General features: G+C 38.7%; 1 protein-coding gene across 2 annotated transcripts in view; it reads right to left on the minus strand.

Annotated features, from left to right (window-relative positions):
- Positions 1 to 15,097, minus strand: part of LOC150079048 (CD109 antigen-like) — a 1,092,235-nt gene that overhangs the window by 605,866 nt on the left and 471,272 nt on the right. The window lies entirely within an intron of this gene.

Genomic DNA, 15,097 nt, shown 5'->3' on the forward strand with positions numbered 1-15,097 from the left:
AGAGGGCAACTGCCCCCCCCTCAGTTCTCCCCCTGAGCCACAGCACGCCCATTAGCTTGAGCCTTTTGCTTTGCTGCTCTGGTCTGAGTCATGATTTCAATTTCAGTACAAAATTAAAACCCTAAACTTGTATCCCAACACAGTTATAACGCTATATATGTTGTTGAGTCTCGAGTATTATCTACGAGTTCCGTTTATATAACTTCCATATCAAGTTATGTATTAATTAATTATGTTACGTTTGTAATCTAAGTCGTTATATGTATTTAGTTAAAAGTACAATTTAATTGACAATGAAGTTTAATAAAATTAATAGATTTTACTGATTAATTGACAATATTATATTATATACTGTACTATACTAAGCTTACAGTATCTAGTTCGTTATATAATGTTGTGTTGTATAACAATGGCGGCAAGTTACAAACGGTAAATCTACGGACACTTAATTAATAATTAACTCCAATTAAAATCAAGAATTAGAAAAGGTTTCATGCTCTTGTAAAACAGTCAGGTTGGCAGTGGTACAGATACAGTATTTTCTTTTATAGAGTAATGACTGGCAATCATATCAACTGCATGAAGCAAAAGTAGTTATTGGACATTCAACACCCAGGGGCTCACATCTGGTGAGTATGTTTTGTTCCTGAGCTGGATATCATCATTCTTCTCTTTCTTTGTGACTCCTTTCTATTCTCTCTCTCTCTCTCTCTCTCTCTCTCTCTCTCTCTCTCTCTCTCTCTCTCTCTCTCTCTCTCTCTCTCAGGGTAACTGGGGAATTTTTTTTTTTTTTTGGTCGGGGCAGTATAAGCCTCAGGCTTCTTTACACCATATGGCTAATAATAATAATAATAATAATAATGTCAGGAGTTGAAGCACAAATTGGGATGTCATGCAATCACTTCCACTGCACATACATAAATGGTCGTCTACAGAGGTTGCCCTCAGGGTTCAGTCCTTGGTCCTTTTTTGTGGAACATTGTCCTGGATGAGCTCCTTGGACTGGACCTAGGTCCTGTAGCTATACAAGCCTTTGCTGATGATGTGACCATTTCGATTGAGGCTGACAGCAGAGCTTCTCTGGAAGCCAGAGGAAACCAGGCACTTCAAATCCTTCAGAACTGGGCAGCCCTACACAAACTAAGACTCTCACCCCAAAAGACACAATCCATTCTCCTGAAGGGATCACTGCAGCCTACTAGAAACCCCACTATCAAACTTCTAGGCCAAACCGTCAAGCTAGTTTCTACGTTAAAACTACTGGGAATAGTACTTGACCCTAAGCTCACTTTCTCTCCGCATCTTGCACACCTCCACGCGAAAGTGAGAAACTACACTGCTCTCATCGCACGGGTGAGTTGTCGCGATTGGGGATTGAACCGACGCACCCTTAAGATTCTGTACAAATCAATCTTCCTTCCCTTCATAGCGTATGGATCAGGGGTCTGGTTTCGCAGGGCAACTCTTTACAACAACAAACGTAAACTGGGAACCATCCAGTGCACCATCCTTCTTACTATTACAAGGGCATGCTGCACAGTTAGCAACCCAGCCCTTCAGGTTCTTGCGGGCGTCCTTCCGCTTGATCTGGAGGTTATTCGAAGGGGCCTCCACTATTGTCTATCCAGGGGTATACCAGCAACTATCCTTGGACACTCCATCAATAACCTGAATGAAATCAGGCAGGAAAAGAAAAAAATTGCCATCCTATTACTTCAGACCTGGCAGTAATGGCAGGACTATTTCCTAAATCTCCAACTTGATTTTCTCCTGGTCTTTATACCACCTACCTCATTACTGGACACGGATCAATAAACCATAAATTAACATCCATGGGAATCATTGACAACCCCTACTGTGCATGTGGTGAAATAGAAGACTGGAACCATCTAGTATATACCTGTCAACACTATGAGGACCTCCGCAGCATCCTGTTTACTCGTAAACAAGATAACCCTCAAGGAAATGAACACTTATTCATCACAGAAGAAAACTACTACTATGAGTTTACCAAGTTTGCACAAGCCGTCTTCACAAGACGGAGCACCCTATTGCCAACACAAAATAGGAACAACCCAAACATCTGATCCTAACCTAAATGGCCAACCAATCTTAACCTGGATAGGATCAACTGGCGTATGGACCACCTCATTCTTCAGTGGCAACTTGCATTCTTGCTGTCTTATTTATCGTCCTTCCCGGGTTCCCCTTTCAACTGATGGCGCTTATTGCTCCATTGATAACCTGGAGGATACCTTCACCTACATCCTCCATATTTCTAGCTATACCCTCCTTTCTTGCGTACACTCTGTACTTCCCCGACTCTACCTTTTTTTTTTTCTCCGTCCAGGAAGCTCTGGCGACCCTGGCGGAGACAAGCCAGAGAATAATGGGCAGACTGGCTACCTCCTAGTGGTGTGTGCGGGCAACGTGGAGTCCCACTAGGGGCCCTGCGGCCAAATGCCAGGACACACAACAGAACCTAACGCAATATGCCATATACAACACACAACACTTTTCTGGCATTTACAGTAGTACTGTATTCCTTCACAGCGAACATATGGCGCAGATGTGGGAAACCACATGTGGCGCCTGACCCTAATACTATGCACACTATACATAAATGGCAATACAGCAAAAAGAGTGATAATATGAAGTGCTGATTACAATAAACAATTGTTTTACTATATATTAATACACATCTATGAGAACTTCACAAAAGCGGTAACATTACATTATATGTGTACAATAAGCCACCTGCACTATATATATATATTTATATTTGTGCGCGCGCACACACACACACACACACACACACACACACACACACACACACACACACACACACACACACACACACACACACACACACACACACACACACACACACACACAAATTAATGCTAATTCTTAGCAACAGGGCACACATTACATGCCACATTATCAAGAGCTAGCATCATTTAATATACAGGGTGTTTCAAAAAGATGGCAATAATTTAAAGGTGAAAAGTACAAACTAAAATAAGCAAAAAAGTCCTGGTTAACATTGGGCCACAAATGAACCGTTTTCCAGAAAATGCACATTTTCTGTTAAGATCTGCCACTGACTATGTGAGCACTCTTGGAGGGTAGTCTGTATTGCTGAGACCTTGTACACACTGGATAGCAGGCGCCTCCGTAGCCAGGTGGGAAGGAGCAGCAGTGCGTAGCACACGCTTTTTGATTAGACCGGGGTTCGAGCCTGTCACCACCAAATACGGAGGATGCGGAAAGGTCAGGAATGACCACCGCATATTCACGGAGCAATATGGCCTTAGTTGCTAATGCTCCTAAAAAAAAAAAAAAACACGCTGGATATGGGTGGGGTAGTACAGTAGTTGGGGATGTAAAATTCACCACACTACCATGACTCAGTACACGCTCTTGCAGAGCAACCCTACTTGTCAAAATTCCTGGATTTTGTTCTATTCTTTCTAACACCCTTTCCTCAACATTAGATGTTACGCTTCTGGGCCTACCTGCTTGTACTCCATGTGCAAAGCACCTGTGTTCTCTAGCATTGATGTACCCTGATGAATGTGAGCATGTTGGGCTGCCTTCGTTGGGGAAATGCTTCTTGGTACAAATGTGCAGCAACCTTGAGTGCACTGCCATTGGCGTCACCATACATGAAGTGCATACCCACATACTCTTTATTGCTGTAACCACTTTCCATGTTGACTATCCTTTGACAAGTACTATGAGGGTTTTCAAAAAGTAAGGTAACATATTTTTTCTTAATAATGGTGAAAAGGAATTAGATGAAACGCGGTGGCAGATAGATCCGTTAATAACATTCAAAAAGACCGCCAGTGTGGTGTTGTGATAGTGTTGCCTCACAGCAGATTCCAGTTGCAAAATTGTGGCTACCGTGAGAGTGTGGTCCAAAATAGGTGTCCATGAAGTTATTCGCTTTTTGCAAGCAAAAGGGTCTTCACCAAGTGACATTCACTGTGAACTGGTTGCTGTGTATGGTGAAAAGGTGATGACAAAGAAGCAGGTGTGTTTTTGGTGCAATGAATTTAAAGTGGGCTGTGTTGACATTGAAGATCAACATCATGGCCATAGCGTTCTGTGATCGCCAAGGCATTCTGTTGGTGGATTTCTTGCCGAAAGGAGGAACAATCAATGTACAGGTTTACTGTGCAACGTTGGAAAAACTGAATGCCAACATTCGACGCAAACGACCAGAACTCCTGACAAGCAGCGTGATTTTGTTGCACGACAACAGAACTCCACACACTGCCCACACCACTCATGAGTGGTTGTGCCGTAATCGTTGGGAAACTCTGTCACATCCTCCCCCTTACAGCCCAGACTTAGCGCCTTCAGACTTCCACTTGTTGAGCCCTCTGAAAATGCACCTTTCAGGAAAGCATTTCACCACGGATGAGAAAGTTCATCAGGCAGTGTGATGTTGGTTACTGCGTGTGGGCACGGACTTCTTCAGTACTGGTATTGATAAACTGATCCATCATTGGGACAAATGCATCAATAAAACTGGAGACTTTGTGGAGGAGTAGTGCATGTTCACTTATTTCTTGATGTGTAATTTCAACTTCGTATTATTAAACATCATCGGGAGAAAAAAATATGTTACGTTACTTTTCGGAAACCCATCTCGTAGTATGCCTGCTATGCCTCAAAGCACTGAGAGAGGGGAAAGGGAGAGAATGAGCATAACCTAATCTAAACAAACAAGTCAGTGGTGTATCCCAACTCTGTACAGTTCACCTTGTCAGTGGTCGATCCGAACTAGAAATGTGCAATATCTCGAAAATGATTCACTTAAGGACCCATGTTTACTAGGCTTTTTTTGCATATTGTAGTCTGTACAGTTCACCTTTAAATTATTGACCATCACTTTTGAAACACCCTGTATATTCAAATAATAATTAGCAGAAGCTATTTCTTTCTGATTATCTACAGTTAGAGAAGGACCTAAACATACACCAAAAGGCCATATTGTAAAAAGGTAGTAGTTTATAATTTAGTAGCTTACTGAAAGAATAACAGCCAGCCCAATAGACAGTACCCTGAATAATCATAAACAAATAAGATCCAAATTATATATTTATGCAAAGTGAATGATAAAAATAGGATTAATATTACCTCACTGAAGGTTAGAAATAAGATAGTACTAGTACCCGCAGAGCAGTTCAAGAGTGATTGCTCCGTGGCAGATGGAACGTAAACATTTCAATGAACAGTAAAAAGGCATAGAGAGAAGAGAACAGCATCTGCAAGCAATACTCATAGCATAACTGCCCAATATGGTATTGGGCAGATGATTATCAATCCCCCCCCCCACACCCATTTAAGTGTGCAGATCATCTTGCCTGTCAGATAATTCCGAATCAAATTATCTATACGTGTGAACTATTTTTTTTAGTACTGGGAGGGTGATTTCTTCCAAATACACTATATAGAAGAAAAAGAAGTGCCATCAACTCATCAAGTATCTTTAGTAGCATTGCTGCCAATGTTTGACTTTCTAAAAGCAGGAAAAACAGGAGTTTGGTTTTTTTTTTAATCCAAACTTTTGACTTGAAATTAAATTTCACTAACAATATATCACACGTTTTCCATTAAAATACAGCACAGAATTGTTTATCAATCACTGGCAGTTGCAAAATGGTGGCTACTGTGCGAGTGTGGTCCAAAATAGGTGTTCATGAAGTTATTCGCTTTTTGCAAGCAAAAGAGTCTTCACCAAGTGACATCCATGGAAAGGCACTAGGCATATGCCTAGGGCAGCAAAATTTCAGGGAAATATTACTGAGTGTTTTGCCTAGAAATGATTGTCCTGTTTTGAACTGCATTTGAGGAACATTGCATGTTAATGCTTTTGAATTAGTTTTTAATTCCAAAAATTTGTAAATCATGTGCAAAATTCATGTTAACCTGGCAGTGCTCGTACTTACTAATGCAAGACAAACAAAAAAAAAAAAAAAAAAAAAAAGATTGTAGGCCCAAAAATATTTGGTTTCCGAGTCTGAAATGTTATTAATGACAAAAATTTTTTGTCTTCCAAAATATTATTAGGGCAGTTTTTGAAATGAAATTTTATGATTTTCATAGGATAACTGTGTGAAAACAGAAGTCAAATACAGTGCAACTGTTCTTGTACATTTGTTGTTTAGTAGTAACACTACACTTCACAGCAAATGTTGCTTACTCAAAAAAAATAAATAAATAATAAATAAATCAAGTATGTATATATACATAAAATGGTAACCACATAAATTGCATCACCCTCTTAAAGTTTAATATTTCCTCAATAATTACCTCTATGGATAAAATTATGTCATCTCAGGAAACTATTATATTATTCTATAACAACATTCTGTAATATATGAGTGGTACTGCATCAACATGTTTCTAAAAGCATTCACCTACTGCTATCTATCCAGTTATATTAAAGGAGGCGAAGTAAGCAAACCCTTAGCCATAATTATAAGAGCTTCCCTGGACTCAGGGGAGGTACCCATGGAATGGAGATGTGCAAATGTGACCCCAATCCATAAAGGAGGATCAAAGGGAGACACAGGTAATTACAGACCTGTTAGTTAACTTCTGTTCTGGGGAAATTAATGGAGGCACTGGTTAAAGAAGCATTGCAAGATCATCCAGACAAGACTTCAGTTATAGCTCGGACACAGCATGGGTTTGTTAAGGGGAAGTCTTGTCTGACTAATTTGATTGGATACTATGATGTAGTCACAAAGGAACTGGATGGAAAGAATAACTTTGATAACATATATTTGTATCTTAGAAAAGCCTTTGATACTGTTGGACATGGAAGATTGCTGCACAAATTGGAGCAGTGTGGCATTGGAGGCAAATTGCTGCTATGGATAAAGGGATGGTTGAATGGGAGAAGACAGAGAGTGGTAATCAATGGACACTGCTCTTCTTGGACTAATGTTATTAGTGGAGTCCCTCAGGGTTCAGTGTTGGGTCCATTGTAGTTTTCTGTATTTATAAATGATATTGATGATGGTATATCAGGCTTAATGTCCAAGTTTTCAGATGATACAAAGGTTGGCAGGGTTGTTAATGACACTACTGACAGTACACTGCTCCAACAGGATCTAGAAAAGTTGAGCAGATGGGCTGAGAGGTGGCAAATGAAGTTTAACATTGACAAATGTAAAGTACTACATATGGGAAGCAGTAATCCCAGAGTAACGTATCAACTCTGTAGTACTACACTGACAGTGGTAGAGAATGAAAAGGATCTGGGGGTAATTGTGCAGGCAGATATGAAGTTTTCTGAACAGTGCAGACGGTCTGCAAGAGTAGCTCGCAATGTCTTGTCAATGATATACAGGAATGTTTCTAGCAGGGATAAGGAGGTGATTATCCCCTTATATAAGGCAATGGTCCACACCTTGAGTACTGTATACAGGTCTGGAGGCCTCATTTTAAGAAGGATGTAGAGCTGGTACAACGAGTACAGAGAAGGGCAACAAGATTAGTGAATGGAACAAAGGGGTGCTCTTACGAAGAAAGGCTTAAGTTTTGCAAATTACAGTGTCTGGAGACTAGGCACCTGTGAGATGATCTGATTGAGGTGTATAAAGCCTTGAATGGTTTGAGCATGCTCAATGCGGATCGGATTCTTCCTCTTGCTCAGAATAATCGCCTGAGAGGGCAAAAATTCAAATTGAGGAAAGACGGTTGTAGGATAGATGTGCAGAAGTTTGCCCTTAGCCAGCAGATGATTGATCGCTGGAACAAACTTCCGTCTGTTTTTGTAAAAGTTGATAGCTTAAATAGATTCAAGGCAGAAGACAAACATTTGGAGTGAGTGGATGGGTGAAATAAGGGTTTTTTTGTTTTTTTTTTGGTTGATGCTATATAAGTTTTCTTTCTTGCATCATGTGCCTTTGCTAATGCTAATGCTAATCTATCTTCAGTTCCTAGCCAAGAGCAGTAGGCATACACCCAGGTAACTCCAAAAGCATTTACCTACTGGTATCTATCTCCAGTTCCTATTTAACAGCAGGAGTTACCTGGGCACACACCCAGGTAACTCCAAGAAGAAAAGTTAAATTATTGTTCTTGATAGGGAGAGCTCTTCTAGTTGACATATATCTGAAAAAGTTGGCTGTAACAGTATACTGTGCTAAGGTTACTTAATAAGAAATGTGGAACCAGAGATGTCAAAATAAAATCTGGAACTGGATTGAAATGGAAAAGTACTGCAGCACAAGACAGAGCTTTGAAGTGTCTATGCCTCTATGATCGCCATGCAAGTTCCACAGACCTAAAATCCGTGGAAGTAACATTCTGGGGTAAACTCAAGCAACAGAACTGTCCAATGAAGACTTGTGATGAATGTTCTGAAAGCATATCAACCTCATAAGAAGCCCTTATTGACAAAATCCAGGAAGGAGAAACAACCTAACCTGGAATAAAAACACATGCCAATTGGACAATTCAGCAACGGAAATCTGTAATATTATCTGATGAACACAAATTTAAACTGAATGGATCAGATGGTAAATGCCACATTCAGCATAGATCTAATAAAGCTTATCATCCTGACTATCAACTTCAATCAATGGTAGTTTCCACTAGGCCAGATAGTTTAGGGAAGCATAACAAGCATGGTAGTCAACAGAATACATTTTGCAAATGATCACCACTACACAAAACTTTTAAAGGGGACTCTTCTGCTTGTCATCAGAGACCTTTTCAAGGAACAGAAAACTGTTTTTCAATGTGACTCTGCACTTTGCCACACTGCATTAAAGGTTAGAACAACATTACATAATCATTTAATACAATTTATGTTGGGCTAATTTTAACTTTTTTCAAACACTGAATGTTTTATTAATTTTTCATGCAAGAATGCAATATTCAATCTTTATCCTGGCCAGGAAAAAGTGCCAATTTCAACCTAACTGAAAACTGTTGGAGTGAAAAATCGAGAGAAAATTGCTGCTAACATGCCATCAAGGTAATATTGCAAGAAACCAATATTCATGTCTAATACCATGAAGCAAGCAGTGATTATATCAACATTCTGCTCCTCCATGCCAGACAGGTGCAAGCTTGTTGAAGCTTGCACCTGTCTGACATGGTGGATTAAAGCTAGTGTGTGCTAGCGTAAGGTTTAACAGAAACTAGATAGCGAGTATAGTAGTATCCATTAATCAGTAAAATTTATTAATCTTATTAAATTTGATTGTTAATTGAATTTTACTTTTTTTAACTAAATAAATATAACAACCTGGTTATTACAAACGTAACATCATAAATTAATACATATAAGTTGACAGGGGATAAGAAAGTCATATAACATAACTTGTAGATAATATTCAATACCGAAATACATATATATATAGTGTTATAACTGCACTGAGATATAGGTTTAGAGATATACTTTGTATTGGAATTTTATTGAACTTGAATAGAAATCATGACTCAGACCAGAGCAGCAAAGCAAAAGGCTCAAACTAGTGGAAGTGCTGTGGCTCAGGGAAGAATTTAGGGGGGCAGTTGTCCTCTAAATCACAGTCTATTGAAATGCACTGCTTGTTTGATGTTTGGGGAACAATCAGGAATGGGACATGATATTGCCAAAGGGAATGTCTTTGTATGTGCACAATGTAAGGAGAGCGAGGAAATCAGGCGGCAACTCGGCATTCTTATGAGAGCTTGAAGGACAGGGTGGATGCCCTTTAAGGATTTAAACTGACGGACCCATAAAGCTCTCAGCTGCCCACATCAATGCCAGAGCTTGCACTTGAACATCACGCAACGCAGTGACAACCCCCACACCAGAATGCGCTGGTCCCAAAGGAACTAGTTGTTATAGGTGACTCTATTGTCAGGGAAATGGGGAATAGATAGATAGAACAGGACCAGGGGCAAAGGTTGATGACGTTGTAGGGCAGATATCATCCTTTAAGGGCACAAAGGGTGATATTGTTGTATACGTTGGCACAAATGATATTAAGAGTAGGAGACGAGCAGAATTATTTAACAAGTTCAAGACAATGCTGAAAAAAAGCCGTGAGTTGGGGTTGAATTTGAGAGTGTCTGCAATTCTGCCCAGACACAATAGGAGGGAGTATATGATGACAGCTTTGTCGATCAATTCGGCCTGGAGAGATTGTGCAGGACTCAAGGGGTAGAATTTTTCTCAGATTCATCTGTGCTTGCTAACAGGAGAGACTGCTTCTACAGGGATGGGATACACTTAAATAGAAAGGGTGGAAGAATATTTGCTGATGCTATCAAAGCAGAGTTAGGTGGGTCGGAAAACTGCTAGCTTGGGGAGATACATAGACTAATAGACTAACAGTAGCCGCTGGCAGAGGTAAAAGTGATTCTTGCACTACTTCTATTGAAATGCAATTGAGCAGCAGCCTGGAAAGCAAGGCAATAGGAATTTCCAGGACTGCTGGGAGTCATAGTGGAACAAGTAAATACATGGGCTGTGTTAGGGTAACTAAGAGTAGAAACAGGTGCATGTATACTTGCATGTACACCAATGCTAGTTGTATAGTTAATAAATTCGATGAGCTTGAAGTGCTACTCAAAGGGAGACACAGGTAATTACAGACCTATTAGATTAACTTCTGTTCCAGGGAAATTAATGGAGGTACTGGTTAAAGAAGCACTGCAGGATCATCTAGACAAGACTTCAGTTATAACTCGGACATAGCATGGGTTTGTTAAGGGGAAGTCTTGTCTGACTAATTTTATTGGATACCAGTTCCAACCAGTTCCTTTGTGACTACATCATAGTAGTCACAAAGGAACTGGTTGGAAAGAATAACTTTGATATCTTATATTTGGATCTTAGAAAAGCCTTTGATACTGTTGGACATGGAAGACTGCTGCACAAATTGGAGCAGTGTGGCATTGGAGGCAAATTGCTGCTATGGATAAATGGATGGTTGAATGGGAGAAGACAGAGAGTGGTATTCAACGGACACTGCTCTTCTTGGACTAATGTTATTAGTGAGTCCCTCAGGGTTCAGTGTTGGGTCCACTGTATTTATAAACGATATTGATGATGGTATATCAGGCTTAATGTCCAAGTTTGAAGATGATACAAATGTTGGCAGGGTTGTTAATGACACTAATGACAGTACACTGCTGCAACAGGATCTAGAAAAGTTGAGCAGATGGGCCGGGAGGTGGCAAATGAAGTTTAACATTGACAAATGTAAAGTACTACATATGGGAAGCAGTAATCCCAGAGTAATGTATCAACTCTGTGGTACCACTCTGACGGTGGTAGAGAATGAAAAGGACCTGGGGGTAATTGTGCAGGCAGATATTAAGTTTTCTGAGCAGTGCAGACGGTCTGCAAGAGTAGCTCACAATGTCTTGTCAATGATATACAGGAATTTTTCTAGCAGTGATAAGGAGGTGATTATCCCCTTGTATAAGGCAATGGTCAGGCCACACCTTGAGTACTGTATACAGGTCTGGAGGCCTCATTTTAAGAAGGATGTAGACCTGTTGGAATGAGTACAGAGAAGGGCAAGAAGATCAGTGAATGGAACAAAGGGTTGCTCTTACAAAGAAAGGCTTAAGTTTTGCAAATTACAGTGTCTGGAGACTAGGCACCTGCGAGGTGATCTGATTGAGGTGTATAAAGACTTGAATGGTTTGAGCATGCTCAATGCGGATTGGATTCTTCCTGTTGCTCAGAATAATCGCCTGAGAGGGCATAAATTCAAATTGAGGAAAGCCGGTTGTAGGATAAATGTAGGATAGATGTGCGGGATAGATAGACGGTTGTAGGACAGATGTGCGGAAGTTTGCTTTAGCCAGAGGGTGGTTGATTGGTGAACAAACTTGCATCTCTCATAGCAGTTGATAGCTTAAATAAATTCAAGGCAGAACTTGACAAACATTTGGAGCGAGTGGATGGGTGAATTAAGGGTTTTTTTTTTTTTTTTTGGCTGATGCTATATAAGCTTGCTTTCTTGCATCATGTGCCTTTGCTAATGCTAAAGCTTGTGGCTGGCCAACAAAATACTAATATCACTTATAGAAGACTTAATAGTATTATAACTGTTGTATTTGTTTGCTGCTGATACATTTTCTTCCATCTTATTACATAATGTTAATTTTAAAAAGTGCTCATAATGGAAAGGCATTTGTATGGCCTGCAGTGTATTTCTATGGTTTGTTTGTAAATAAATATGTCTAGATAGTTTTTGAATCATTTTTTTTGTCATGAATAAAATACATAATTATTTTAAGTGTGCAAAAAGTGTGCATATTTCCATGTGCTTCGCCATGGAAATATGTTTGTTTCTAGGGCCATAAACTTTCAGTGGATGTATGATTTGTGATCACCTGCCAATACCAATCTAATACATGCTTGAATTGTAACATCAACCAAGTCTTCCATTAACATTATTATTGAAGGTAGAACAGTTTAAATTTATCACTGTACAGTCAGTCCTCGTATAGCATGATAGTTGAGTTCCTAGAAACCCTCGTGCAGTGCAAAATCGTGCAATAAAAATAACAGGCCCTATGGGAAAAATAGGGTTAGGTGCTGACCACCCAAGATTGAACACACATTTGTAACCAAATCATTACCAAACAATAAATAATCGTAATAAAATATGTACTTTATTACGACTATTACGTAATAAAATATTGCTAATGCTTTTGCTTCTATCGTAAGCAAACTTGTTCTTTGTTTGATTTTCTAACCAAACAGATGACAGTCGTTCCATCTCTTCCAATTCTTGTGTCTTGATCTAATGGATTTTATTACATTTTGAGCGCTATGAAAGTTGTTTTTATTTTCTCTGCATTCTTTCTAATTCTCGGTGTTACATCATTTAGGCCTGTAGCACATGCAATATCACATATTCTTTCATTTCGCTAAAAATGTTTCACAATTTTATATTTTTTCTCTAACAGAGGCGGACTGGCCATAAGCCTTACTGGGGAAACATCGGTGGGTCGGAGGAGAGAAGTGTGATTTTGGCCATAAACGCTAGTATGAGGCCGCTACAAATTTTCCCGGGTAAGAATTTTTGACCCAGTCCATCTCTGTCTATCTATATTGCTTTCCTTTTTCTTTCTGAACCTGCAGTGTCTTCACCAGGATGCTTCCTTTTCACACCTTTTAAGTGTTTTACTCATTTTTATAGAATAAAGCACAATTACAAAATGAGGAGGCATGCTTGATACACATAAACAAAGTTGCATGCATGTAGCAACTGAATAAACAACACAATAGTGTGTCTCTGCCTTTATGGCAGAGACACACTATTAACACCTCACTAGCTCACATTTTACTAAAGCACATTTCTGGGGGTTACTACCATAAAACAATAAAAACAATTTCCAGTTGCATTTCTGCTAGTAGAATCTGTTATAAACTGGTAGCAAACTTGATCTAATTGCATTTGCAATAATACCAATAGCTGCAATTGTGTGGGTTTTTACGTTATTATGGTGAAATGTGTATCCACTTCACTGATATAAAAAATATAAATACATTTTCAGAATCTTCGCTCCATTGCTATTGTGTTGCGTTCAGTTGAAGAAGTGATTCCATGTTCGACTGCCATTTCTTGTAAACACAAAGGCGAATCATGCATAAGCGAATTCGGTTCGTGTTATATACGATATCGTTCCCCTATTTATAAATCGTGTATGATCGAATTCATGTAGTGTAAACAAGTGTTATACGAGGACTGACTGTATACCTTTCTGCCTTCATTGTTAATCATTTTTCAAAATAATAATTGAACTCCAGGGGCTCACATCTGGTGAGTATGGGCTTGGCACACCAAGGGTCCTGTGCTGAATATCATCATTCTTATCTTTCTTGGTGATTCCCTTCTACTTTTGTCTCTTGTTCGTTCTCTCTCTCTCTCTCTCTCTCTCTCTCAGGGTAACTCAGAAATTTTTTTTTTGGCTGGTACAGCAAAAGCCTCAGGTTTCCTTGCACCATAGGGCCAATGCTAATAATAATAATAACCTTGAATATAGGATTTATGTAAATTTTCAATGTCTTTATATTTTCCGCCCTAGAAATAGCATTACTGGTTCGACCAGGAGTAGCTTCTGTTATGTTAAAACTGGATACTTGACCTACTGTGAAAAAGGCTTCAGCATCCAATCAACAATACAAGTGAAGTAGTGCAATCCATTCTTTCAAAAGACAGAAAAATATATTTTCTCAGTTGAAATGTATCTTGCCACACTACACTGTTGTATGAAGAATCATAGTGTAGTTCCAATCATTCATAATCATTTTAAGAATTTTCATACTTATATGATTTCTACATCTTCACTGTCAGATGTAGAAATTTCTAATTTCTCATCATCAGAATTAATGCTGACATAATTTAGGGGTTTACTTTCAACTACATACTCTATGAATTTTCATTGCATGTGAGGATCAGAATTCAAAAACATGAAAATTCTTTCCAGTGAATGTTTAGTTTAGTAATTACATGTTTACCAACACAGTAAACATTTTTCCAAAGCATTTATAAATTTATATAAACACATAATATATGTAGCCAATTATTATAAAAAATAAAACTATCTTAGCTCTAATATTATTTCTTAATTTCTGGTTTCTTAATTTCTTCATACATGTAACAATTTCAATTTGAGAAAATAAAAAAGCATGATTTTGTAAAACATCTAAGGTCCTATGCTTTACTTTATTGTATAGTCATTCAATATTAGAGAAAAATATTAAAAAGCAAAAAAAAAAACTTTACTGGGAATTAAATTTTATTTCAGATCAAATAGACCTTAGAAGAACAGCAAAATAAATAAATATCCATATATTCTACAGACAGCCAAGGCCAGAAGAGTTCATATATATTCATTTTGACTGTACATGTGTATGTTTTAATAAAGAGCAGCCATATTTTAAACACCACAGTTCACAAAAAGCAGCCTATTTACCATGGCAGTCTACAAAGTTGAATCAACTCTCTCCTGACTTGTGACATTAAATTTGTATTAAGATTTAGGGTCACAATTCAGGTCAGGTCAGGTCTTAATACAGATTTAGGTCAGCAAAACCTAAATCTGTATT

Source organism: Mastigoproctus giganteus, chromosome 10, assembly GCF_048544385.1.
Source record: "Mastigoproctus giganteus isolate SK-2022 chromosome 10, ASM4854438v1, whole genome shotgun sequence".
Classification (NCBI taxonomy): Eukaryota; Metazoa; Arthropoda; class Arachnida; order Uropygi; family Thelyphonidae; genus Mastigoproctus; species Mastigoproctus giganteus.